The 25921-nt window shown below is 44.4% G+C and overlaps 1 protein-coding gene across 35 annotated transcripts in view; it reads left to right on the top strand.

The window, feature by feature from the left end:
* Positions 1–25921, top strand: part of Ins2 (insulin 2) — a 149261-nt gene that overhangs the window by 52405 nt on the left and 70935 nt on the right. For 28 of the 35 annotated variants that reach the window (XR_010062670.1, XR_010062672.1, XR_010062674.1 and 25 more), the window contains 9 exons: positions 285–416; positions 2418–2636; positions 4129–4260; positions 6262–6484; positions 8006–10361; positions 11884–14239; positions 15758–18113; positions 19632–21984; positions 23489–25841. The gene's annotated coding sequence lies outside the window, so the exon portion shown is untranslated. The remainder of the gene's footprint in view (positions 1–284; positions 417–2417; positions 2637–4128; positions 4261–6261; positions 6485–8005; positions 10362–11883; positions 14240–15757; positions 18114–19631; positions 21985–23488; positions 25842–25921) is intronic. The other 7 variants (XR_010062666.1, XR_010062665.1, XR_010062669.1 and 4 more) reach the window with 7 other exon arrangements.

The following is a 25921-nucleotide window of genomic DNA, read 5'->3' as shown; positions in this document are numbered from 1 at the left end:
CAAGTTTTCCTTACGATCTATAGCCCCCAGGTGGTTGTACCTGAATCCAAGAACTTCCGCAGTATGACAAACATAATTTTTGAAAAAGCCTTTGAGTCATAAGATAAAAAAGCTTAAATTCTGGAAGCCCACAGTGCCCATCCTGTGCCTGATAATCAGACTGCAGGTATATCAATTACTACAGATAATCTGACATGTGACAGAACAAAGTGACAATGCCACCTCCCCACTTGAGAGTATATAATCAGAGAACAAAAGTAATGCATAGTACTTTGCCCTTACAGGACTGCTGAAGACTTTGAAAGGGACTATGTTGGTCTTCCCTACGGATGGAGGGTTTCCTGCGATCTTAACCATTCAACTGCCTCCTTCCGTGAAAGAATTGAGCCAAGATTCAGATAACATTCTTCAGGCAGGTGAGAAGCTTGGGAAGATAGATTTATGACCTTAGTTAGGGACTTGGCCATATACCTATGGGAAGACACTCAGCATAAGAAACTACATCTTTTCTTCTAGCAACTGTGCATACCGACCGTCGAGATCAAAACAGGCAGGGAATTACTGGGTAGGCCTTAGGTGTCCATGAGATCCTGGGATGGCATGAGGCTCCAGGTAGACACAGGAGACTGCTCAGAACCTAGTTTCAATCTGGCATATTATTGGACATCAGTGAGACTCTGACAGAAGAAAAGGTACCGGATACATTCTCCTGACAACATGACACCTCAATGGTAATTTAGAGAATGTACTAGTCCTCTGAAAATACCTGGGAAAAGCTTTGGACCCTAGAAACATCATAGAAATGGAACAGGTTCCAGTGAGAAACTGGAGCAGGATTGAGTCCAAGAGAGAACCAAGGAAAACATTCGAGTCCAAGGAGGTCCTAAGGAAGACTTTAAGCCTTAATGAGAATCTAAGACAGACTTTAGATCCGAAGGAAAATCTCTGGTAAGCTATAGCCATGAGTGAGAAGGGGGGGAATGATTTCTTCCTCAGTGAGAATGTGGAAGACTGTTAGAACCAGTGAAAAACCACAGTTTGGATTTGGTGAGGCCTTAGGTTTACGTGAATACCTTTTGAAAGCCTTGGGTCGCAGTAAGAACGCCAAAAGCCCTTCTATCCCGGGGAGGTATTGCAGAAGACTTTAAATGCTGTGTGATCCTGGGGACCTTCTTAGACTGATAGAGAATCTAGGCAAAACCTTAGGTTCAACTTTGCAATATTGTAGGACACACATCGAACCCTCCAAGGCCTGAGACCTTGTGTTTCTCAGGAAGGTCTAACATGCCAGTGTAATCTTGCCAGAAGTTCACGACACACTGCATGTCTCTAAGATCCTTTCTATTTCACAAAGAACCTAGGGAAAACAGAGGTCACAATAACACTTTGAAGAAGGCCTTAACCATATGGAGATCTTTTGGAATGTTGTACGTCGCATTTCGAACATGAAGAAAGCCTTCATTCCCATCCCTACATTCCATGAGAAATTGAGGAATATATTGGCCCACTTGATACCCCGTATAGGCTCTAGCAAGATGCTGTGCAAGGAATTAGGCCACAGATACGACTTGGAAAGCCACAGGGGTAACCTGGGAACCCTTGTGGGTCTTGCGCCATAGGCTTCATTGCGTCTTTGGAGGGAGGTCTTAAAGCATACGTAGTGTTCCCATTTAAATTATCCATCCAGTCCTGCTTTTTGTATTGTGATGCTAATTCTGCCCCCAGACAGCAGACCACCAAGTACCCAGGTGATCTCATGGGAACCGTCTTCCTATATTAACCTGTCAATAAATCTAGGGCATGTGATTGGAGACTAGAAGGGAAAGGTGAGACTGGAGGTTTGACAGTGATAGCATTAGGAGAGAGAGAAGGGCAAAAGAGCAAGGAGAGTGGCCTGTAGAGGAGGAGCTGAGATTGACCTGATTGCATTGGATTGTATGTTCTATATATGGTCTCATTTGCTTTGGAAATTAGAGCAACAAAATGGCTCCAAACCTGGGGATTAGAACCCAAGCAACTTGAGGGAAAATTCACTCCTCCCCACTATAGGCAAGTAGGGCTGGGCTGTAAAGTTGCCTCGGGGTGAAAAATGATACACCTAGTGGGTCTACAAGTTTCTATAGATCTACTGAGAACCTCCCTCCCATGCCCCATTCAGACCATGACAGTAACCCATCTCTGAGCTCAGATTTAGCCCCAGTACCAATGTCACAACATAGTTGGGGTTCGTTGAGCCTAAAAGGACCAAGGACGCTGGGGTAGGTCTTCCTGTGAAACATCAGAGCTTAGCATCAAGAGGTGAAAAAATGGTAGCCCACTTTGCAAAGGCTTCTCACGGGCACAGGAAGCTGATCAGGTGTCTCCACCAAAGCAAGCCTTCCTGTGCTCGCTTTCCTTTCTCTCCCATGTCTCAACAGGACACAGAACAGCCAGACCTGCTGTACAGACGGCTTGCACTGCACACAGCCCCAGATCGCAGCACATAGTGCCAGCAGCCGTGCAAACAGAGATGGCTCAGAAGGCTTGGGTCCTTCTCCAATTAGCTCGTGCCTGCATATAAAAGATTTGGAGAGTACTGCGGTGTTCTGAATGGAAAAGAGAGAGAATAAGAGAAAGGCACTAGAACTCTGGATCAGGTAAGAAAAAATACAGACACACACACGCACACGCACACACACACACACACACACCCAGACACACTCACCTGAATTTTAGTAACCAAATAGATATCCTTGGTTTTCCTGAACTGCCATTTTGAATAGTTCCCAAGGAATACATGTAAAACACAATTTTCATTATTACACTTTCAACTATCTTTGTTTACTATGTCTTCTGAGAAGACAGGACTCTCAGGAAAAACAAAACAGTATAAGTAATTAAGGAGAGTACAAGCAAAGGTTTTACACAACAAAAACATACAGGAAAGGGAAGTATGGACACAGGAGCTAGAAAGGTTGCTAGAACAAAGCTTCCGAACTTCATATATCAGACCCAAGAACAGAGAAATAACAATAAATTTTGGAAGCTGAGCCTAGAGAACGGTTTAGAGGTTGAAAATTAAAATTAGGGAGATACAGAGAGAAACAATGACAAATTTGGAAGAGAGAGGGATAGGGAGAGAGAGAAAGAGAGAGAGGCAAAAGAAAAGAACCGGTGAGAACATAGAGAGCTGTAGTAGTATGCAGTCCTTTTATACAAAACCCATGAGTAGTACAATTGGTGGCAGTGATGTCTTTGGGCTCCAGTGAGTATTGGGGATGACATTAAACCCCTTTGAGATAACAGAGAAGTCTTTCAGACACAGCCTTCCTGAAAACCTTGGAAAGCCTTAAGTCCAGAAATATACTTGGTCAGAATTGAGGTGCCAACGTGAATTTCAGAAACTCTGTAGAAGGAAGAAACTCCTTAGGGGAAGGTCTTAGGTCCCACGGAGATCCTGAGAAGGTCTGAGCACTGAAGTAGAACCTTAGGAAGGAATCCATAGAGGTCCGAGTACTGAGGACGGCCCTGGATCCCTGTGACTCCCTAAAGAGGTCTTAGTGAATGGTGAGAGGTAAAGGCCTTCTCATACTCTCAGAAACTTGGAAACCCTCTGGGAACAGATGAGTACTCAAGAGACATTATTCTGCAAGGAAGTCCAGTGAGAGTCTCAAAATATTTACATTCAAGTTAGCATCTTATGACGGCCATGAGCCCCAGTGAGTGTCATGAGCAGGGAGGAAGGTATTTGTCCTCTTAGCAAAAGACAAGTGGTCTTCCTGAGGTTCTCCACCCATGGTTCCCACAAGTTCCTAACCACTATGCTATTCCTCCCTGTTCAAGGCTGCTCAGTCTATGGCAGTTCCAAGTTTTCCTTACGATCTATAGCCCCCAGGTGGTTGTACCTGAATCCAAGAACTTCCGCAGTATGACAAACATAATTTTTGAAAAAGCCTTTGAGTCATAAGATAAAAAAGCTTAAATTCTGGAAACCCACAGTGCCCAGCCTGTGCCTGATAATCAGACTGCAGGTATATCAATTACTAGAGATAATCTGACATGTGACAGAACAAAGTGACAATGCCACCTCCCCACTTGAGAGTATATAATCAGAGAACAAAAGTAATGCATAGTACTTTGCCCTTACAGGACTGCTGAAGACTTTGAAAGGGACTATGTTGGTCTTCCCTACGGATGGAGGGTTTCCTGCGATCTTAACCATTCAACTGCCTCCTTCCGTGAAATAATTGAGCCAAGATTCAGATAAGATTCTCCAGGCAGGTGAGACGCTTGGGAAGATAGATTTATGACCTTAGTTAGGGACTTGGCCATATACCTATGGGAAGACACTCAGCATAAGAAACTACATCTTTTCTTCTAGCAACTGTGCATACCGACCGTCGAGATCAAAACAGGCAGGGAATTACTGGGTAGGCCTTAGGTGTCCATGAGATCCTGGGATGGCATGAGGCTCCAGGTAGACACAGGAGACTGCTCAGAACCTAGTTTCAATCTGGCATATTATTGGACATCAGTGAGACTCTGACAGAAGAAAAGGTACCGGATACATTCTCCTGACAACATGACACCTCAATGGTAATTTAGAGAATGTACTAGTCCTCTGAAAATACCTGGGAAAAGCTTTGGACCCTAGAAACATCATAGAAATGGAACAGGTTCCAGTGAGAAACTGGAGCAGGACTGAGTCCAAGAGAGAACCAAGGAAAACATTCGAGTCCAAGGAAGTCCTAAGGAAGACTTTAAGCCTTAATGAGAACCTAAGACAGACTTTAGATCCGAAGGAAAATCTCTGGTAAGCTATAGCCATGAGTGAGAAGGAGGGGAATGATTTCTTCCTCAGTGAGAATGTGGAAGACTGTTAGAACCAGTTAAAAACCACAGTTTGGATTTGGTGAGGCCTTAGGTTTACGTGAATACCTTTTGAAAGCCTTGGGTCGCAGTAAGAACGCCAAAAGCTCTTCTATCCCGGGGAGGTATTGCAGAAGACTTTAAATGCTGTGTGATCCTGGGGACCTTCTTAGACTGACAGAGAATCTAGGCAAAACCTTAGGTTCAACTTTGCAATATTGTAGGACACACATCGAACCCTGTCAAGGCCTGAGACCTTGTGTTTCTCAGGAAGGCCTAACATGCCAGTGTAATCTTGCCAGAAGTTCACGACACACTGAGAGTCTCTAAGAACCTTTCTATTTCACAAAGAACCTAGGGAAAACAGAGGTCTCAATAACACTTTGAAGAAGGCCTTAACCATATGGAGATCTTTTGGAATGTTGTACGTCGCATTTCGAACATGAAGAAAGCCTTCATTCCCATCCCTACATTCCATGAGAAATTGAGGAATATATTGGACCACTTGATACCCCGTATAGGCTCTAGCAAGATGCTGTGCAAGGAATTAGGCCACAGATACGACTTGGAAAGCCACAGGGGTAACCTGGGAACCCTTGTGGGTCTTGCGCCATAGGCTTCATTGCGTCTTTGGAGGGAGGTCTTAAAGCATACGTAGTGTTCCCATTTAAATTATCCATCCAGTCCTGCTTTTTGTATTATGATGCTAATTCTGCCCCCAGACAGCAGACCACCAAGTACCCAGGTGATCTCATGGGAACCGTCTTCCTATATTAACCTGTCAATAAATCTAGGGCATGTGATTGGAGACTAGAAGGGAAAGGTGAGACTGGAGGTTTGACAGTGATAGCATTAGGAGAGAAAGAAGGGCAAAAGAGCAAGGAGAGTGGCCTGTAGAGGAGGAGCTGAGATTGACCTGATTGCATTGGATTGTATGTTCTATATATGGTCTCATTTGCTTTGAAATTAGAGCAACAAAATGGCTCCAAACCTGGGGATTAGAACCCAAGCAACTTGAGGGAAAATTCACTCCTCCCCACTATAGGCAAGTAGGGCTGGGCTGTAAAGTTGCCTCGGGGTGAAAAATGATACACCTAGTGGGTCTACAAGTTTCTATAGATCTACTGAGAACCTCCCTCCCATGCCCCATTCAGACCATGACAGTAACCCATCTCTGAGCTCAGATTTAGCCCCAGTTCCAATGTCACAACATAGTTGGGGTTCGTTGAGCCTAAAAGGAACAAGGACGCTGGGGTAGGTCTTCCTGTGAAACATCAGAGCTTAGCATCAAGAGGTGAAAAAATGGTAGCCCACTTTGCAGAGGCTTCTCACGGGCACAGGAAGCTGATCAGGTGTCTCCACCAAAGCAAGCCTTCCTGTGCTCGCTTTCCTTTCTCTCCCATGTCTCAACAGGACACAGAACAGCCAGACCTGCTGTACAGACGGCTTGCACTGCACACCGCCCCAGATTGCTGCATATGCAGCCAGCAGCTGTTCAAATAAACAGACATGGCTCAGAAGGCTTGGGTCCTTCTCCAATTAGCTCGTGCCTCCATATAAAAGATTTGGAGAGTACTGCGGTGTTCTGAATGGAAAAGAGAGAGAGTAAGAGAAAGGCACTAGAACTCTGAAACAGGTAAGAAAAAATACAGACACACACACACACACGCACACGCACACACACACACACACACACACACACACACACACACACACACACCCAGACACACTCACCTGAATTTTAGTAACCAAATAGATATCCTTGGTTTTCCTGAACTGCCATTTTGAATAGTTCCCAAGGAATACATGTAAAACACAATTTTCATTATTACAATTTCAACTATCTTTGTTTACTATGTCTTCTGAGAAGACAGGACTCTCAGGAAAAACAAAACAGTATAAGTAATTAAGGAGAGTACAGGCAAGGTTTTACACAACAAAAACATACAGGAAAGGGAAGTATGGACACAGGAGCTAGAAAGGTTGCTAGAACAAAGCTTCCGAACTTCATATATCAGACCCAAGAACAGAGAAATAACAATAAATTTTGGAAGCTGAGCCTAGAGAACGGTTTAGAGGTTGAAAATTAAAATTAGGGAGATACAGAGAGAAACAATGACAAATTTGGAAGAGAGAGGGATAGGGAGAGAGAGAAAGAGAGAGAGGCAAAAGAAAAGAACCGGTGAGAACATAGAGAGCTGTAGTAGTATGCAGTCCTTTTATACAAAACCCATGAGTAGTACAATTGGTGGCAGTGATGTCTTTGGGCTCCAGTGAGTATTGGGGATGACATTAAACCCCTTTGAGATAACAGAGAAGTCTTTCAGACACAGCCTTCCTGAAAACCTTGGAAAGCCTTAAGTCCAGAAATATACTTGGTCAGAATTGAGGTGCCAACGTGAATTTCAGAAACTCTGTAGAAGGAAGAAACTCCTTAGGGGAAGGTCTTAGGTCCCACGGAGATCCTGAGAAGGTCTGAGCACTGAAGTAGAACCTTAGGAAGGAATCCATAGAGGTCCGAGTACTGAGGACGGCCCTGGATCCCTGTGACTCCCTAAAGAGGTCTTAGTGAATGGTGAGAGGTAAAGGCCTTCTCATACTCTCAGAAACTTGGAAACCCTCTGGGAACAGATGAGTACTCAAGAGACATTATTCTGCAAGGAAGTCCAGTGAGAGTCTCAAAATATTTACATTCAAGTTAGCATCTTATGACGGCCATGAGCCCCAGTGAGTGTCATGAGCAGGGAGGAAGGTATTTGTCCTCTTAGCAAAAGACAAGTGGTCATCCTGAGGTTCTCCACCCATGGTTCCCACAAGTTCCTAACCACTATGCTATTCCTCCCTGTTCAAGGCTGCTCAGTCTATGGCAGTTCCAAGTTTTCCTTACGATCTATAGCCCCCAGGTGGTTGTACCTGAATCCAAGAACTTCCGCAGTATGACAAACATAATTTTTGAAAAAGCCTTTGAGTCATAAGATAAAAAAGCTTAAATTCTGGAAACCCACAGTGCCCAGCCTGTGCCTGATAATCAGACTGCAGGTATATCAATTACTAGAGATAATCTGACATGTGACAGAACAAAGTGACAATGCCACCTCCCCACTTGAGAGTATATAATCAGAGAACAAAAGTAATGCATAGTACTTTGCCCTTACAGGACTGCTGAAGACTTTGAAAGGGACTATGTTGGTCTTCCCTACGGATGGAGGGTTTCCTGCGATCTTAACCATTCAACTGCCTCCTTCCGTGAAATAATTGAGCCAAGATTCAGATAAGATTCTCCAGGCAGGTGAGACGCTTGGGAAGATAGATTTATGACCTTAGTTAGGGACTTGGCCATATACCTATGGGAAGACACTCAGCATAAGAAACTACATCTTTTCTTCTAGCAACTGTGCATACCGACCGTCGAGATCAAAACAGGCAGGGAATTACTGGGTAGGCCTTAGGTGTCCATGAGATCCTGGGATGGCATGAGGCTCCAGGTAGACACAGGAGACTGCTCAGAACCTAGTTTCAATCTGGCATATTATTGGACATCAGTGAGACTCTGACAGAAGAAAAGGTACCGGATACATTCTCCTGACAACATGACACCTCAATGGTAATTTAGAGAATGTACTAGTCCTCTGAAAATACCTGGGAAAAGCTTTGGACCCTAGAAACATCATAGAAATGGAACAGGTTCCAGTGAGAAACTGGAGCAGGACTGAGTCCAAGAGAGAACCAAGGAAAACATTCGAGTCCAAGGAAGTCCTAAGGAAGACTTTAAGCCTTAATGAGAACCTAAGACAGACTTTAGATCCGAAGGAAAATCTCTGGTAAGCTATAGCCATGAGTGAGAAGGAGGGGAATGATTTCTTCCTCAGTGAGAATGTGGAAGACTGTTACAACCAGTTAAAAACCACAGTTTGGATTTGGTGAGGCCTTAGGTTTACATGAATACCTTTTGAAAGCCTTGGGTCGCAGTAAGAACGCCAAAAGCTCTTCTATCCCGGGGAGGTATTGCAGAAGACTTTAAATGCTGTGTGATCCTGGGGACCTTCTTAGACTGACAGAGAATCTAGGCAAAACCTTAGGTTCAACTTTGCAATATTGTAGGACACACATTGAACCCTGTCAAGGCCTGAGACCTTGTGTTTCTCAGGAAGGCCTAACATGCCAGTGTAATCTTGCCAGAAGTTCACGACACACTGAGAGTCTCTAAGAACCTTTCTATTTCACAAAGAACCTAGGGAAAACAGAGGTCTCAATAACACTTTGAAGAAGGCCTTAACCATATGGAGATCTTTTGGAATGTTGTACGTCGCATTTCGAACATGAAGAAAGCCTTCATTCCCATCCCTACATTCCATGAGAAATTGAGGAATATATTGGACCACTTGATACCCTGTATAGGCTCTAGCAAGATGCTGTGCAAGGAATTAGGCCACAGATACGACTTGGAAAGCCACAAGGGTAACCTGGGAACCCTTGTGGGTCTTGCGCCATAGGCTTCATTGCGTCTTTGGAGGGAGGTCTTAAAGCATACGTAGTGTTCCCATTTAAATTATCCATCCAGTCCTGCTTTTTGTATTATGATGCTAATTCTGCCCCCAGACAGCAGACCACCAAGTACCCAGGTGATCTCATGGGAACCGTCTTCCTATATTAACCTGTCAATAAATCTAGGGCATGTGATTGGAGACTAGAAGGGAAAGGTGAGACTGGAGGTTTGACAGTGATAGCATTAGGAGAGAAAGAAGGGCAAAAGAGCAAGGAGAGTGGCCTGTAGAGGAGGAGCTGAGATTGACCTGATTGCATTGGATTGTATGTTCTATATATGGTCTCATTTGCTTTGAAATTAGAGCAACAAAATGGCTCCAAACCTGGGGATTAGAACCCAAGCAACTTGAGGGAAAATTCACTCCTCCCCACTATAGGCAAGTAGGGCTGGGCTGTAAAGTTGCCTCGGGGTGAAAAATGATACACCTAGTGGGTCTACAAGTTTCTATAGATCTACTGAGAACCTCCCTCCCATGCCCCATTCAGACCATGACAGTAACCCATCTCTGAGCTCAGATTTAGCCCCAGTTCCAATGTCACAACATAGTTGGGGTTCGTTGAGCCTAAAAGGAACAAGGACGCTGGGGTAGGTCTTCCTGTGAAACATCAGAGCTTAGCATCAAGAGGTGAAAAAATGGTAGCCCACTTTGCAAAGGCTTCTCACGGGCACAGGAAGCTGATCAGGTGTCTCCACCAAAGCAAGCCTTCCTGTGCTCGCTTTCCTTTCTCTCCCATGTCTCAACAGGACACAGAACAGCCAGACCTGCTGTACAGACGGCTTGCACTGCACACCGCCCCAGATTGCTGCATATGCAGCCAGCAGCTGTTCAAATAAACAGACATGGCTCAGAAGGCTTGGGTCCTTCTCCAATTAGCTCGTGCCTCCATATAAAAGATTTGGAGAGTACTGCGGTGTTCTGAATGGAAAAGAGAGAGAGTAAGAGAAAGGCACTAGAACTCTGAAACAGGTAAGAAAAAATACAGACACACACACACACACACGCACACGCACACACACACACACACACACACATACACACACACACACACACCCAGACACACTCACCTGAATTTTAGTAACCAAATAGATATCCTTGGTTTTCCTGAACTGCCATTTTGAATAGTTCCCAAGGAATACATGTAAAACACAATTTTCATTATTACAATTTCAACTATCTTTGTTTACTATGTCTTCTGAGAAGACAGGACTCTCAGGAAAAACAAAACAGTATAAGTAATTAAGGAGAGTACAAGCAAAGGTTTTACACAACAAAAACATACAGGAAAGGGAAGTATGGACACAGGAGCTAGAAAGGTTGCTAGAACAAAGCTTCCGAACTTCATATATCAGACCCAAGAACAGAGAAATAACAATAAATTTTGGAAGCTGAGCCTAGAGAACGGTTTAGAGGTTGAAAATTAAAATTAGGGAGATACAGAGAGAAACAATGACAAATTTGGAAGAGAGAGGGATAGGGAGAGAGAGAAAGAGAGAGAGGCAAAAGAAAAGAACCGGTGAGAACATAGAGAGCTGTAGTAGTATGCAGTCCTTTTATACAAAACCCATGAGTAGTACAATTGGTGGCAGTGATGTCTTTGGGCTCCAGTGAGTATTGGGGATGACATTAAACCCCTTTGAGATAACAGAGAAGTCTTTCAGACACAGCCTTCCTGAAAACCTTGGAAAGCCTTAAGTCCAGAAATATACTTGGTCAGAATTGAGGTGCCAACGTGAATTTCAGAAACTCTGTAGAAGGAAGAAACTCCTTAGGGGAAGGTCTTAGGTCCCACGGAGATCCTGAGAAGGTCTGAGCACTGAAGTAGAACCTTAGGAAGGAATCCATAGAGGTCCGAGTACTGAGGACGGCCCTGGATCCCTGTGACTCCCTAAAGAGGTCTTAGTGAATGGTGAGAGGTAAAGGCCTTCTCATACTCTCAGAAACTTGGAAACCCTCTGGGAACAGATGAGTACTCAAGAGACATTATTCTGCAAGGAAGTCCAGTGAGAGTCTCAAAATATTTACATTCAAGTTAGCATCTTATGACGGCCATGAGCCCCAGTGAGTGTCATGAGCAGGGAGGAAGGTATTTGTCCTCTTAGCAAAAGACAAGTGGTCTTCCTGAGGTTCTCCACCCATGGTTCCCACAAGTTCCTAACCACTATGCTATTCCTCCCTGTTCAAGGCTGCTCAGTCTATGGCAGTTCCAAGTTTTCCTTACGATCTATAGCCCCCAGGTGGTTGTACCTGAATCCAAGAACTTCCGCAGTATGACAAACATAATTTTTGAAAAAGCCTTTGAGTCATAAGATAAAAAAGCTTAAATTCTGGAAACCCACAGTGCCCAGCCTGTGCCTGATAATCAGACTGCAGGTATATCAATTACTAGAGATAATCTGACATGTGACAGAACAAAGTGACAATGCCACCTCCCCACTTGAGAGTATATAATCAGAGAACAAAAGTAATGCATAGTACTTTGCCCTTACAGGACTGCTGAAGACTTTGAAAGGGACTATGTTGGTCTTCCCTACGGATGGAGGGTTTCCTGCGATCTTAACCATTCAACTGCCTCCTTCCGTGAAATAATTGAGCCAAGATTCAGATAAGATTCTCCAGGCAGGTGAGACGCTTGGGAAGATAGATTTATGACCTTAGTTAGGGACTTGGCCATATACCTATGGGAAGACACTCAGCATAAGAAACTACATCTTTTCTTCTAGCAACTGTGCATACCGACCGTCGAGATCAAAACAGGCAGGGAATTACTGGGTAGGCCTTAGGTGTCCATGAGATCCTGGGATGGCATGAGGCTCCAGGTAGACACAGGAGACTGCTCAGAACCTAGTTTCAATCTGGCATATTATTGGACATCAGTGAGACTCTGACAGAAGAAAAGGTACCGGATACATTCTCCTGACAACATGACACCTCAATGGTAATTTAGAGAATGTACTAGTCCTCTGAAAATACCTGGGAAAAGCTTTGGACCCTAGAAACATCATAGAAATGGAACAGGTTCCAGTGAGAAACTGGAGCAGGATTGAGTCCAAGAGAGAACCAAGGAAAACATTCGAGTCCAAGGAAGTCCTAAGGAAGACTTTAAGCCTTAATGAGAACCTAAGACAGACTTTAGATCCGAAGGAAAATCTCTGGTAAGCTATAGCCATGAGTGAGAAGGAGGGGAATGATTTCTTCCTCAGTGAGAATGTGGAAGACTGTTAGAACCAGTTAAAAACCACAGTTTGGATTTGGTGAGGCCTTAGGTTTCCGTGAATACCTTTTGAAAGCCTTGGGTCGCAGTAAGAACGCCAAAAGCTCTTCTATCCCGGGGAGGTATTGCAGAAAACGTTAAATGCTGTGTGATCCTGGGGACCTTCTTAGACTGACAGAGAATCTAGGCAAAACCTTAGGTTCAACTTTGCAATATTGTAGGACACACATCGAACCCTGTCAAGGCCTGAGACCTTGTGTTTCTCAGGAAGGCCTAACATGCCAGTGTAATCTTGCCAGAAGTTCACGACACACTGAGAGTCTCTAAGAACCTTTCTATTTCACAAAGAACCTAGGGAAAACAGAGGTCTCAATAACACTTTGAAGAAGGCCTTAACCATATGGAGATCTTTTGGAATGTTGTACGTCGCATTTCGAACATGAAGAAAGCCTTCATTCCCATCCCTACATTCCATGAGAAATTGAGGAATATATTGGCCCACTTGATACCCCGTATAGGCTCTAGCAAGATGCTGTGCAAGGAATTAGGCCACAGATACGACTTGGAAAGCCACAGGGGTAACCTGGGAACCCTTGTGGGTCTTGCGCCATAGGCTTCATTGCGTCTTTGGAGGGAGGTCTTAAAGCATACGTAGTGTTCCCATTTAAATTATCCATCCAGTCCTGCTTTTTGTATTATGATGCTAATTCTGCCCCCAGACAGCAGACCACCAAGTACCCAGGTGATCTCATGGGAACCGTCTTCCTATATTAACCTGTCAATAAATCTAGGGCATGTGATTGGAGACTAGAAGGGAAAGGTGAGACTGGAGGTTTGACAGTGATAGCATTAGGAGAGAAAGAAGGGCAAAAGAGCAAGGAGAGTGGCCTGTAGAGGAGGAGCTGAGATTGACCTGATTGCATTGGATTGTATGTTCTATATATGGTCTCATTTGCTTTGAAATTAGAGCAACAAAATGGCTCCAAACCTGGGGATTAGAACCCAAGCAACTTGAGGGAAAATTCACTCCTCCCCACTATAGGCAAGTAGGGCTGGGCTGTAAAGTTGCCTCGGGGTGAAAAATGATACACCTAGTGGGTCTACAAGTTTCTATAGATCTACTGAGAACCTCCCTCCCATGCCCCATTCAGACCATGACAGTAACCCATCTCTGAGCTCAGATTTAGCCCCAGTTCCAATGTCACAACATAGTTGGGGTTCGTTGAGCCTAAAAGGAACAAGGACGCTGGGGTAGGTCTTCCTGTGAAACATCAGAGCTTAGCATCAAGAGGTGAAAAAATGGTAGCCCACTTTGCAAAGGCTTCTCACGGGCACAGGAAGCTGATCAGGTGTCTCCACCAAAGCAAGCCTTCCTGTGCTCGCTTTCCTTTCTCTCCCATGTCTCAACAGGACACAGAACAGCCAGACCTGCTGTACAGACGGCTTGCACTGCACACCGCCCCAGATTGCTGCATATGCAGCCAGCAGCTGTTCAAATAAACAGACATGGCTCAGAAGGCTTGGGTCCTTCTCCAATTAGCTCGTGCCTCCATATAAAAGATTTGGAGAGTACTGCGGTGTTCTGAATGGAAAAGAGAGAGAGTAAGAGAAAGGCACTAGAACTCTGAAACAGGTAAGAAAAAATACAGACACACACACACACACACACACACGCACACGCACACACACACACACACACACACACACACACACCCAGACACACTCACCTGAATTTTAGTAACCAAATAGATATCCTTGGTTTTCCTGAACTGCCATTTTGAATAGTTCCCAAGGAATACATGTAAAACACAATTTTCATTATTACAATTTCAACTATCTTTGTTTACTATGTCTTCTGAGAAGACAGGACTCTCAGGAAAAACAAAACAGTATAAGTAATTAAGGAGAGTACAAGCAAAGGTTTTACACAACAAAAACATACAGGAAAGGGAAGTATGGACACAGGAACTAGAAAGGTTGCTAGAACAAAGCTTCCGAACTTCATATATCAGACCCAAGAACAGAGAAATAACAATAAATTTTGGAAGCTGAGCCTAGAGAACGGTTTAGAGGTTGAAAATTAAAATTAGGGAGATACAGAGAGAAACAATGACAAATTTGGAAGAGAGAGGGATAGGGAGAGAGAGAAAGAGAGAGAGGCAAAAGAAAAGAACCGGTGAGAACATAGAGAGTTGTAGTAGTATGCAGTCCTTTTATACAAAACCCATGAGTAGTACAATTGGTGGCAGTGATGTCTTTGGGCTCCAGTGAGTATTGGGGATGACATTAAACCCCTTTGAGATAACAGAGAAGTCTTTCAGACACAGCCTTCCTGAAAACCTTGGAAAGCCTTAAGTCCAGAAATATACTTGGTCAGAATTGAGGTGCCAACGTGAATTTCAGAAACTCTGTAGAAGGAAGAAACTCCTTAGGGGAAGGTCTTAGGTCCCACGGAGATCCTGAGAAGGTCTGAGCACTGAAGTAGAACCTTAGGAAGGAATCCATAGAGGTCCGAGTACTGAGGACGGCCCTGGATCCCTGTGACTCCCTAAAGAGGTCTTAGTGAATGGTGAGAGGTAAAGGCCTTCTCATACTCTCAGAAACTTGGAAACCCTCTGGGAACAGATGAGTACTCAAGAGACATTATTCTGCAAGGAAGTCCAGTGAGAGTCTCAAAATATTTACATTCAAGTTAGCATCTTATGACGGCCATGAGCCCCAGTGAGTGTCATGAGCAGGGAGGAAGGTATTTGTCCTCTTAGCAAAAGACAAGTGGTCTTCCTGAGGTTCTCCACCCATGGTTCCCACAAGTTCCTAACCACTATGCTATTCCTCCCTGTTCAAGGCTGCTCAGTCTATGGCAGTTCCAAGTTTTCCTTACGATCTATAGCCCCCAGGTGGTTGTACCTGAATCCAAGAACTTCCGCAGTATGACAAACATAATTTTTGAAAAAGCCTTTGAGTCATAAGATAAAAAAGCTTAAATTCTGGAAACCCACAGTGCCCAGCCTGTGCCTGATAATCAGACTGCAGGTATATCAATTACTAGAGATAATCTGACATGTGACAGAACAAAGTGACAATGCCACCTCCCCACTTGAGAGTATATAATCAGAGAACAAAAGTAATGCATAGTACTTTGCCCTTACAGGACTGCTGAAGACTTTGAAAGGGACTATGTTGGTCTTCCCTACGGATGGAGGGTTTCCTGCGATCTTAACCATTCAACTGCCTCCTTCCGTGAAATAATTGAGCCAAGATTCAGATAAGATTCTCCAGGCAGGTGAGACGCTTGGGAAGATAGATTTATGACCTTAGTTAGGGACTTGGCCATATACCTATGGGAAGACACTCAGCATAAGAAACTACATCTTTTCTTCTAGCAACTGTGCATACCGACCGTCGAGATCAAAACAGGCAGGGAATTACTGGGTAGGCCTTAGGTGTCCATGAGATCCTGGGATGGCATGAGGCTCCAGGTAGACACAGGAGACTGCTCAGAACCTAGTTTCAATCTGGCATATTATTGGACATCAGTGAGACTCTGACAGAAGAAAAGGTACCGGATACATTCTCCTGACAACATGACACCTCAATGGTAATTTAGAGAATGTACTAGTCCTCTGAAAATACCTGGGAAAAGCTTTGGACCCTAGAAACATCATAGAAATGGAACAGGTTCCAGTGAGAAACTGGAGCAGGACTGAGTCCAAGAGAGAACCAAGGAAAACATTCGAGTCCAAGGAAGTCCTAAGGAAGACTTTAAGCCTTAATGAGAACCTAAGACAGACTTTAGATCCGAAGGAAAATCTCTGGTAAGCTATAGCCATGAGTGAGAAGGAGGGGAATGATTTCTTCCTCAGTGAGAATGTGGAAGACTGTTAGAACCAGTGAAAAACCACAGTTTGGATTTGGTGAGGCCTTAGGTTTACGTGAATACCTTTTGAAAGCCTTGGGTCGCAGTAAGAACGCCAAAAGCTCTTCTATCCCGGGGAGGTATTGCAGAAGACTTTAAATGCTGTGTGATCCTGGGGACCTTCTTAGACTGACAGAGAATCTAGGCAAAACCTTAGGTTCAACTTTGCAATATTGTAGGACACACATCGAACCCTGTCAAGGCCTGAGACCTTGTGTTTCTCAGGAAGGCCTAACATGCCAGTGTAATCTTGCCAGAAGTTCACGACACACTGAGAGTCTCTAAGAACCTTTCTATTTCACAAAGAACCTAGGGAAAACAGAGGTCTCAATAACACTTTGAAGAAGGCCTTAACCATATGGAGATCTTTTGGAATGTTGTACGTCGCATTTCGAACATGAAGAAAGCCTTCATTCCCATCCCTACATTCCATGAGAAATTGAGGAATATATTGGCCCACTTGATACCCCGTATAGGCTCTAGCAAGATGCTGTGCAAGGAATTAGGCCACAGATACGACTTGGAAAGCCACAGGGGTAACCTGGGAACCCTTGTGGGTCTTGCGCCATAGGCTTCATTGCGTCTTTGGAGGGAGGTCTTAAAGCATACGTAGTGTTCCCATTTAAATTATCCATCCAGTCCTGCTTTTTGTATTATGATGCTAATTCTGCCCCCAGACAGCAGACCACCAAGTACCCAGGTGATCTCATGGGAACCGTCTTCCTATATTAACCTGTCAATAAATCTAGGGCATGTGATTGGAGACTAGAAGGGAAAGGTGAGACTGGAGGTTTGACAGTGATAGCATTAGGAGAGAAAGAAGGGCAAAAGAGCGAGGAGAGTGGCCTGTAGAGGAGGAGCTGAGATTGACCTGATTGCATTGGATTGTATGTTCTATATATGGTCTCATTTGCTTTGAAATTAGAGCAACAAAATGGCTCCAAACCTGGGGATTAGAACCCAAGCAACTTGAGGGAAAATTCACTCCTCCCCACTATAGGCAAGTAGGGCTGGGCTGTAAAGTTGCCTCGGGGTGAAAAATGATACACCTAGTGGGTCTACAATTTTCTATAGATCTACTGAGAACCTCCCTCCCATGCCCCATTCAGACCATGACAGTAACCCATCTCTGAGCTCAGATTTAGCCCCAGTTCCAATGTCACAACATAGTTGGGGTTCGTTGAGCCTAAAAGGAACAAGGACGCTGGGGTAGGTCTTCCTGTGAAACATCAGAGCTTAGCATCAAGAGGTGAAAAAATGGTAGCCCACTTTGCAAAGGCTTCTCACGGGCACAGGAAGCTGATCAGGTGTCTCCACCAAAGCAAGCCTTCCTGTGCTCGCTTTCCTTTCTCTCCCATGTCTCAACAGGACACAGAACAGCCAGACCTGCTGTACAGACGGCTTGCACTGCACACCGCCCCAGATTGCTGCATATGCAGCCAGCAGCTGTTCAAATAAACAGACATGGCTCAGAAGGCTTGGGTCCTTCTCCAATTAGCTCGTGCCTCCATATAAAAGATTTGGAGAGTACTGCGGTGTTCTGAATGGAAAAGAGAGAGAGTAAGAGAAAGGCACTAGAACTCTGAAACAGGTAAGAAAAAATACAGACACACACACACACACACACACGCACACGCACACACACACACACACACACACACACACACACACCCAGACACACTCACCTGAATTTTAGTAACCAAATAGATATCCTTGGTTTTCCTGAACTGCCATTTTGAATAGTTCCCAAGGAATACATGTAAAACACAATTTTCATTATTACAATTTCAACTATCTTTGTTTACTATGTCTTCTGAGAAGACAGGACTCTCAGGAAAAACAAAACAGTATAAGTAATTAAGGAGAGTACAAGCAAAGGTTTTACACAACAAAAACATACAGGAAAGGGAAGTATGGACACAGGAACTAGAAAGGTTGCTAGAACAAAGCTTCCGAACTTCATATATCAGACCCAAGAACAGAGAAATAACAATAAATTTTGGAAGCTGAGCCTAGAGAACGGTTTAGAGGTTGAAAATTAAAATTAGGGAGATACAGAGAGAAACAATGACAAATTTGGAAGAGAGAGGGATAGGGAGAGAGAGAAAGAGAGAGAGGCAAAAGAAAAGAACCGGTGAGAACATAGAGAGTTGTAGTAGTATGCAGTCCTTTTATACAAAACCCATGAGTAGTACAATTGGTGGCAGTGATGTCTTTGGGCTCCAGTGAGTATTGGGGATGACATTAAACCCCTTTGAGATAACAGGGAAGTCTTTCAGACACAGCCTTCCTGAAAACCTTGGAAAGCCTTAAGTCCAGAAATATACTTGGTCAGAATTGAGGTGCCAACGTGAATTTCAGAAACTCTGTAGAAGGAAGAAACTCCTTAGGGGAAGGTCTTAGGTCCCACGGAGATCCTGAGAAGGTCTGAGCACTGAAGTAGAACCTTAGGAAGGAATCCATAGAGGTCCGAGTACTGAGGACGGCCCTGGATCCCTGTGACTCCCTAAAGAGGTCTTAGTGAATGGTGAGAGGTAAAGGCCTTCTCATACTCTCAGAAACTTGGAAACCCTCTGGGAACAGATGAGTACTCAAGAGACATTATTCTGCAAGGAAGTCCAGTGAGAGTCTCAAAATATTTACATTCATGTTAGCATCTTATGACGGCCATGAGCCCCAGTGAGTGTCATGAGCAGGGAGGAAGGTATTTGTCTTCTTAGCAAAAGACAAGTGGTCATCCTGAGGTTCTCCACCCATGGTTCCCACAAGTTCCTAACCACTATGCTATTCCTCCCTGTTCAAGGCTGCTCAGTCTATGGCAGTTCCAAGTTTTCCTTACGATCTATAGCCCCCAGGTGGTTGTACCTGAATCCAAGAACTTCCGCAGTATGACAAACATAATTTTTGAAAAAGCCTTTGAGTCATAAGATAAAAAAGCTTAAATTCTGGAAACCCACAGTGCCCAGCCTGTGCCTGATAATCAGACTGCAGGTATATCAATTACTAGAGATAATCTGACATGTGACAGAACAAAGTGACAATGCCACCTCCCCACTTGAGAGTATATAATCAGAGAACAAAAGTAATGCATAGTACTTTGCCCTTACAGGACTGCTGAAGACTTTGAAAGGGACTATGTTGGTCTTCCCTACGGATGGAGGGTTTCCTGCGATCTTAACCATTCAACTGCCTCCTTCCGTGAAATAATTGAGCCAAGATTCAGATAAGATTCTTCAGGCAGGTGAGACGCTTGGGAAGATAGATTTATGACCTTAGTTAGGGACTTGGCCATATACCTATGGGAAGACACTCAGCATAAGAAACTACATCTTTTCTTCTAGCAACTGTGCATACCGACCGTCGAGATCAAAACAGGCAGGGAATTACTGGGTAGGCCTTAGGTGTCCATGAGATCCTGGGATGGCATGAGGCTCCAGGTAGACACAGGAGACTGCTCAGAACCTAGTTTCAATCTGGCATATTATTGGACATCAGTGAGACTCTGACAGAAGAAAAGGTACCGGATACATTCTCCTGACAACATGACACCTCAATGGTAATTTAGAGAATGTACTAGTCCTCTGAAAATACCTGGGAAAAGCTTTGGACCCTAGAAACATCATAGAAATGGAACAGGTTCCAGTGAGAAACTGGAGCAGGATTGAGTCCAAGAGAGAACCAAGGAAAACATTCGAGTCCAAGGAAGTCCTAAGGAAGACTTTAAGCCTTAATGAGAACCTAAGACAGACTTTAGATCCGAAGGAAAATCTCTGGTAAGCTATAGCCATGAGTGAGAAGGAGGGGAATGATTTCTTCCTCAGTGAGAATGTGGAAGACTGTTAGAACCAGTTAAAAACCACAGTTTGGATTTGGTGAGGCCTTAGGTTTCCGTGAATACCTTTTGAAAGCCTTGGGTCGCAGTAAGAACGCCAAAAGCTCTTCTATCCCGGGGAGGTATTGCAGAAAACGTTAAATGCTGTGTGATCCTGGGGACCTTCTTAGACTGACAGAGAATCTAGGCAAAACCTTAGGTTCAACTTTGCAATATTGTAGGACACACATCGAACCCTGTCAAGGCCTGAGACCTTGTGTTTCTCAGGAAGGCCTAACATGCCAGTGTAATCTTGCCAGAAGTTCACGACACACTGAGAGTCTCTAAGAACCTTTCTATTTCACAAAGAACCTAGGGAAAACAGAGGTCTCAATAACACTTTGAAGAAGGCCTTAACCATATGGAGATCTTTTGGAATGTTGTACGTCGCATTTCGAACATGAAGAAAGCCTTCATTCCCATCCCTACATTCCATGAGAAATTGAGGAATATATTGGCCCACTTGATACCCCGTATAGGCTCTAGCAAGATGCTGTGCAAGGAATTAGGCCACAGATACGACTTGGAAAGCCACAGGGGTAACCTGGGAACCCTTGTGGGCCTTGAGCCATAGGCTTCATTGCGTCTTTGGAGGGAGGTCTTAAAGCATACGTAGTGTTCCCATTTAAATTATCCATCCAGTCCTGCTTTTTGTATTGTGATGCTAATTCTGCCCCCAGACAGCAGACCACCAAGTACCCAGGTGATCTCATGGGAACCGTCTTCCTATATTAACCTGTCAATAAATCTAGGGCATGTGATTGGAGACTAGAAGGGAAAGGTGAGACTGGAGGTTTGACGGTGATAGCATTAGGAGAGAGAGAAGGGCAAAAGAGCGAGGAGAGTGGCCTGTAGAGGAGGAGCTGAGATTGACCTGATTGCATTGGATTGTATGTTCTATATATGGTCTCATTTGCTTTGGAAATTAGAGCAACAAAATGGCTCCAAACCTGGGGATTAGAACCCAAGCAACTTGAGGGAAAATTCACTCCTCCCCACTATAGGCAAGTAGGGCTGGGCTGTAAAGTTGCCTCGGGGTGAAAAATGATACACCTAGTGGGTCTACAAGTTTCTATAGATCTACTGAGAACCTCCCTCCCATGCCCCATTCAGACCATGACAGTAACCCATCTCTGAGCTCAGATTTAGCCCCAGTACCAATGTCACAACATAGTTGGGGTTCGTTGAGCCTAAAAGGAACAAGGACGCTGGGGTAGGTCTTCCTGTGAAACATCAGAGCTTAGCATCAAGAGGTGAAAAAATGGTAGCCCTCTTTGCAAAGGCTTCTCACGGGCACAGGAAGCTGATCAGGTGTCTCCACCAAAGCAAGCCTTCCTGTGCTCGCTTTCCTTTCTCTCCCATGTCTCAACAGGACACAGAACAGCCAGACCTGCTGTACAGAAGGCTTGCACTGCAGACAGCCCCAGATCGCAGCACATAGTGCCAGCAGGCGTGCAAACAGACATGGCTCAGAAGGCTTGGGTCCTTCTCCAATTAGCTCGTGCCTCCATATAAAAGATTTGGAGAGTACTGCGGTGTTGTGAATGGAAAAGAGAGAGAGTAAGAGAAAGGCACTAGAACTCTGAAACAGGTAAGAAAAAATACAGACACACACGCACACGCACACGCACACACACACACACACACACACACACACCCAGACACACTCACCTGAATTTTAGTAACCAAATAGATATCCTTGGTTTTCCTGAACTGCCATTTTGAATAGTTCCCAAGGAATACATGTAAAACACAATTTTCATTATTACAATTTCAACTATCTTTGTTTACTATGTCTTCTGAGAAGACAGGACTCTCAGGAAAAACAAAACAGTATAAGTAATTAAGGAGAGTACAAGCAAAGGTTTTACACAACAAAAACATACAGGAAAGGGAAGTATGGACACAGGAGCTAGAAAGGTTGCTAGAACAAAGCTTCCGAACTTCATATATCAGACCCAAGAACAGAGAAATAACAATAAATTTTGGAAGCTGAGCCTAGAGAACGGTTTAGAGGTTGAAAATTAAAATTAGGGAGATACAGAGAGAAACAATGACAAATTTGGAAGAGAGAGGGATAGGGAGAGAGAGAAAGAGAGAGAGGCAAAAGAAAAGAACCGGTGAGAACATAGAGAGCTGTAGTAGTATGCAGTCCTTTTATACAAAACCCATGAGTAGTACAATTGGTGGCAGTGATGTCTTTGGGCTCCAGTGAGTATTGGGGATGACATTAAACCCCTTTGAGATAACAGGGAAGTCTTTCAGACACAGCCTTCCTGAAAACCTTGGAAAGCCTTAAGTCCAGAAATATACTTGGTCAGAATTGAGGTGCCAACGTGAATTTCAGAAACTCTGTAGAAGGAAGAAACTCCTTAGGGGAAGGTCTTAGGTCCCACGGAGATCCTGAGAAGGTCTGAGCACTGAAGTAGAACCTTAGGAAGGAATCCATAGAGGTCCGAGTACTGAGGACGGCCCTGGATCCCTGTGACTCCCTAAAGAGGTCTTAGTGAATGGTGAGAGGTAAAGGCCTTCTCATACTCTCAGAAACTTGGAAACCCTCTGGGAACAGATGAGTACTCAAGAGACATTATTCTGCAAGGAAGTCCAGTGAGAGTCTCAAAATATTTACATTCATGTTAGCATCTTATGACGGCCATGAGCCCCAGTGAGTGTCATGAGCAGGGAGGAAGGTATTTGTCTTCTTAGCAAAAGACAAGTGGTCATCCTGAGGTTCTCCACCCATGGTTCCCACAAGTTCCTAACCACTATGCTATTCCTCCCTGTTCAAGGCTGCTCAGTCTATGGCAGTTCCAAGTTTTCCTTACGATCTATAGCCCCCAGGTGGTTGTACCTGAATCCAAGAACTTCCGCAGTATGACAAACATAATTTTTGAAAAAGCCTTTGAGTCATAAGATAAAAAAGCTTAAATTCTGGAAACCCACAGTGCCCAGCCTGTGCCTGATAATCAGACTGCAGGTATATCAATTACTAGAGATAATCTGACATGTGACAGAACAAAGTGACAATGCCACCTCCCCACTTGAGAGTATATAATCAGAGAACAAAAGTAATGCATAGTACTTTGCCCTTACAGGACTGCTGAAGACTTTGAAAGGGACTATGTTGGTCTTCCCTACGGATGGAGGGTTTCCTGCGATCTTAACCATTCAACTGCCTCCTTCCGTGAAATAATTGAGCCAAGATTCAGATAAGATTCTTCAGGCAGGTGAGAAGCTTGGGAAGATAGATTTATGACCTTAGTTAGGGACTTGGCCATATACCTATGGGAAGACACTCAGCATAAGAAACTACATCTTTTCTTCTAGCAACTGTGCATACCGACCGTCGAGATCAAAACAGGCAGGGAATTACTGGGTAGGCCTTAGGTGTCCATGAGATCCTGGGATGGCATGAGGCTCCAGGTAGACACAGGAGACTGCTCAGAACCTAGTTTCAATCTGGCATATTATTGGACATCAGTGAGACTCTGACAGAAGAAAAGGTACCGGATACATTCTCCTGACAACATGACACCTCAATGGTAATTTAGAGAATGTACTAGTCCTCTGAAAATACCTGGGAAAAGCTTTGGACCCTAGAAACATCATAGAAATGGAACAGGTTCCAGTGAGAAACTGGAGCAGGATTGAGTCCAAGAGAGAACCAAGGAAAACATTCGAGTCCAAGGAGGTCCTAAGGAAGACTTTAAGCCTTAATGAGAACCTAAGACAGACTTTAGATCCGAAGGAAAATCTCTGGTAAGCTATAGCCATGAGTGAGAAGGAGGGGAATGATTTCTTCCTCAGTGAGAATGTGGAAGACTGTTAGAACCAGTTAAAAACCACAGTTTGGATTTGGTGAGGCCTTAGGTTTCCGTGAATACCTTTTGAAAGCCTTGGGTCGCAGTAAGAACGCCAAAAGCTCTTCTATCCCGGGGAGGTATTGCAGAAGACGTTAAATGCTGTGTGATCCTGGGGACCTTCTTAGACTGACAGAGAATCTAGGCAAAACCTTAGGTTCAACTTTGCAATATTGTAGGACACACATCGAACCCTGTCAAGGCCTGAGACCTTGTGTTTCTCAGGAAGGCCTAACATGCCAGTGTAATCTTGCCAGAAGTTCACGACACACTGAGAGTCTCTAAGAACCTTTCTATTTCACAAAGAACCTAGGGAAAACAGAGGTCTCAATAACACTTTGAAGAAGGCCTTAACCATATGGAGATCTTTTGGAATGTTGTACGTCGCATTTCGAACATGAAGAAAGCCTTCATTCCCATCCCTACATTCCATGAGAAATTGAGGAATATATTGGCCCACTTGATACCCCGTATAGGCTCTAGCAAGATGCTGTGCAAGGAATTAGGCCACAGATACGACTTGGAAAGCCACAAGGGTAACCTGGGAACCCTTGTGGGCCTTGCGCCATAGGCTTCATTGCGTCTTTGGAGGGAGGTCTTAAAGCATACGTAGTGTTCCCATTTAAATTATCCATCCAGTCCTGCTTTTTGTATTGTGATGCTAATTCTGCCCCCAGACAGCAGACCACCAAGTACCCAGGTGATCTCATGGGAACCGTCTTCCTATATTAACCTGTCAATAAATCTAGGGCATGTGATTGGAGACTAGAAGGGAAAGGTGAGACTGGAGGTTTGACGGTGATAGCATTAGGAGAGAGAGAAGGGCAAAAGAGCGAGGAGAGTGGCCTGTAGAGGAGGAGCTGAGATTGACCTGATTGCATTGGATTGTATGTTCTATATATGGTCTCATTTGCTTTGGAAATTAGAGCAACAAAATGGCTCCAAACCTGGGGATTAGAACCCAAGCAACTTGAGGGAAAATTCACTCCTCCCCACTATAGGCAAGTAGGGCTGGGCTGTAAAGTTGCCTCGGGGTGAAAAATGATACACCTAGTGGGTCTACAAGTTTCTATAGATCTACTGAGAACCTCCCTCCCATGCCCCATTCAGACCATGACAGTAACCCATCTCTGAGCTCAGATTTAGCCCCAGTACCAATGTCACAACATAGTTGGGGTTCGTTGAGCCTAAAAGGACCAAGGACGCTGGGGTAGGTCTTCCTGTGAAACATCAGAGCTTAGCATCAAGAGGTGAAAAAATGGTAGCCCACTTTGCAAAGGCTTCTCACGGGCACAGGAAGCTGATCAGGTGTCTCCACCAAAGCAAGCCTTCCTGTGCTCGCTTTCCTTTCTCTCCCATGTCTCAACAGGACACAGAACAGCCAGACCTGCTGTACAGAAGGCTTGCACTGCAGACAGCCCCAGATCGCAGCACATAGTGCCAGCAGGCGTGCAAACAGACATGGCTCAGAAGGCTTGGGTCCTTCTCCAATTAGCTCGTGCCTGCATATAAAAGATTTGGAGAGTACTGCGGTGTTCTGAATGGAAAAGAGAGAGAATAAGAGAAAGGCACTAGAACTCTGAATCAGGTAAGAAAAAATACAGACACACACACGCACACGCACACACACACACACACACACCCAGACACACTCACCTGAATTTTAGT

This window comes from Rattus norvegicus, chromosome 1 (genome assembly GCF_036323735.1).
Source record: "Rattus norvegicus strain BN/NHsdMcwi chromosome 1, GRCr8, whole genome shotgun sequence".
Lineage (NCBI taxonomy): Eukaryota > Metazoa > Chordata > Mammalia > Rodentia > Muridae > Rattus > Rattus norvegicus.
The sequence above is the reverse complement of the archived record's forward strand: the minus strand, read 5'-3'. Positions and strand labels throughout refer to the sequence as shown.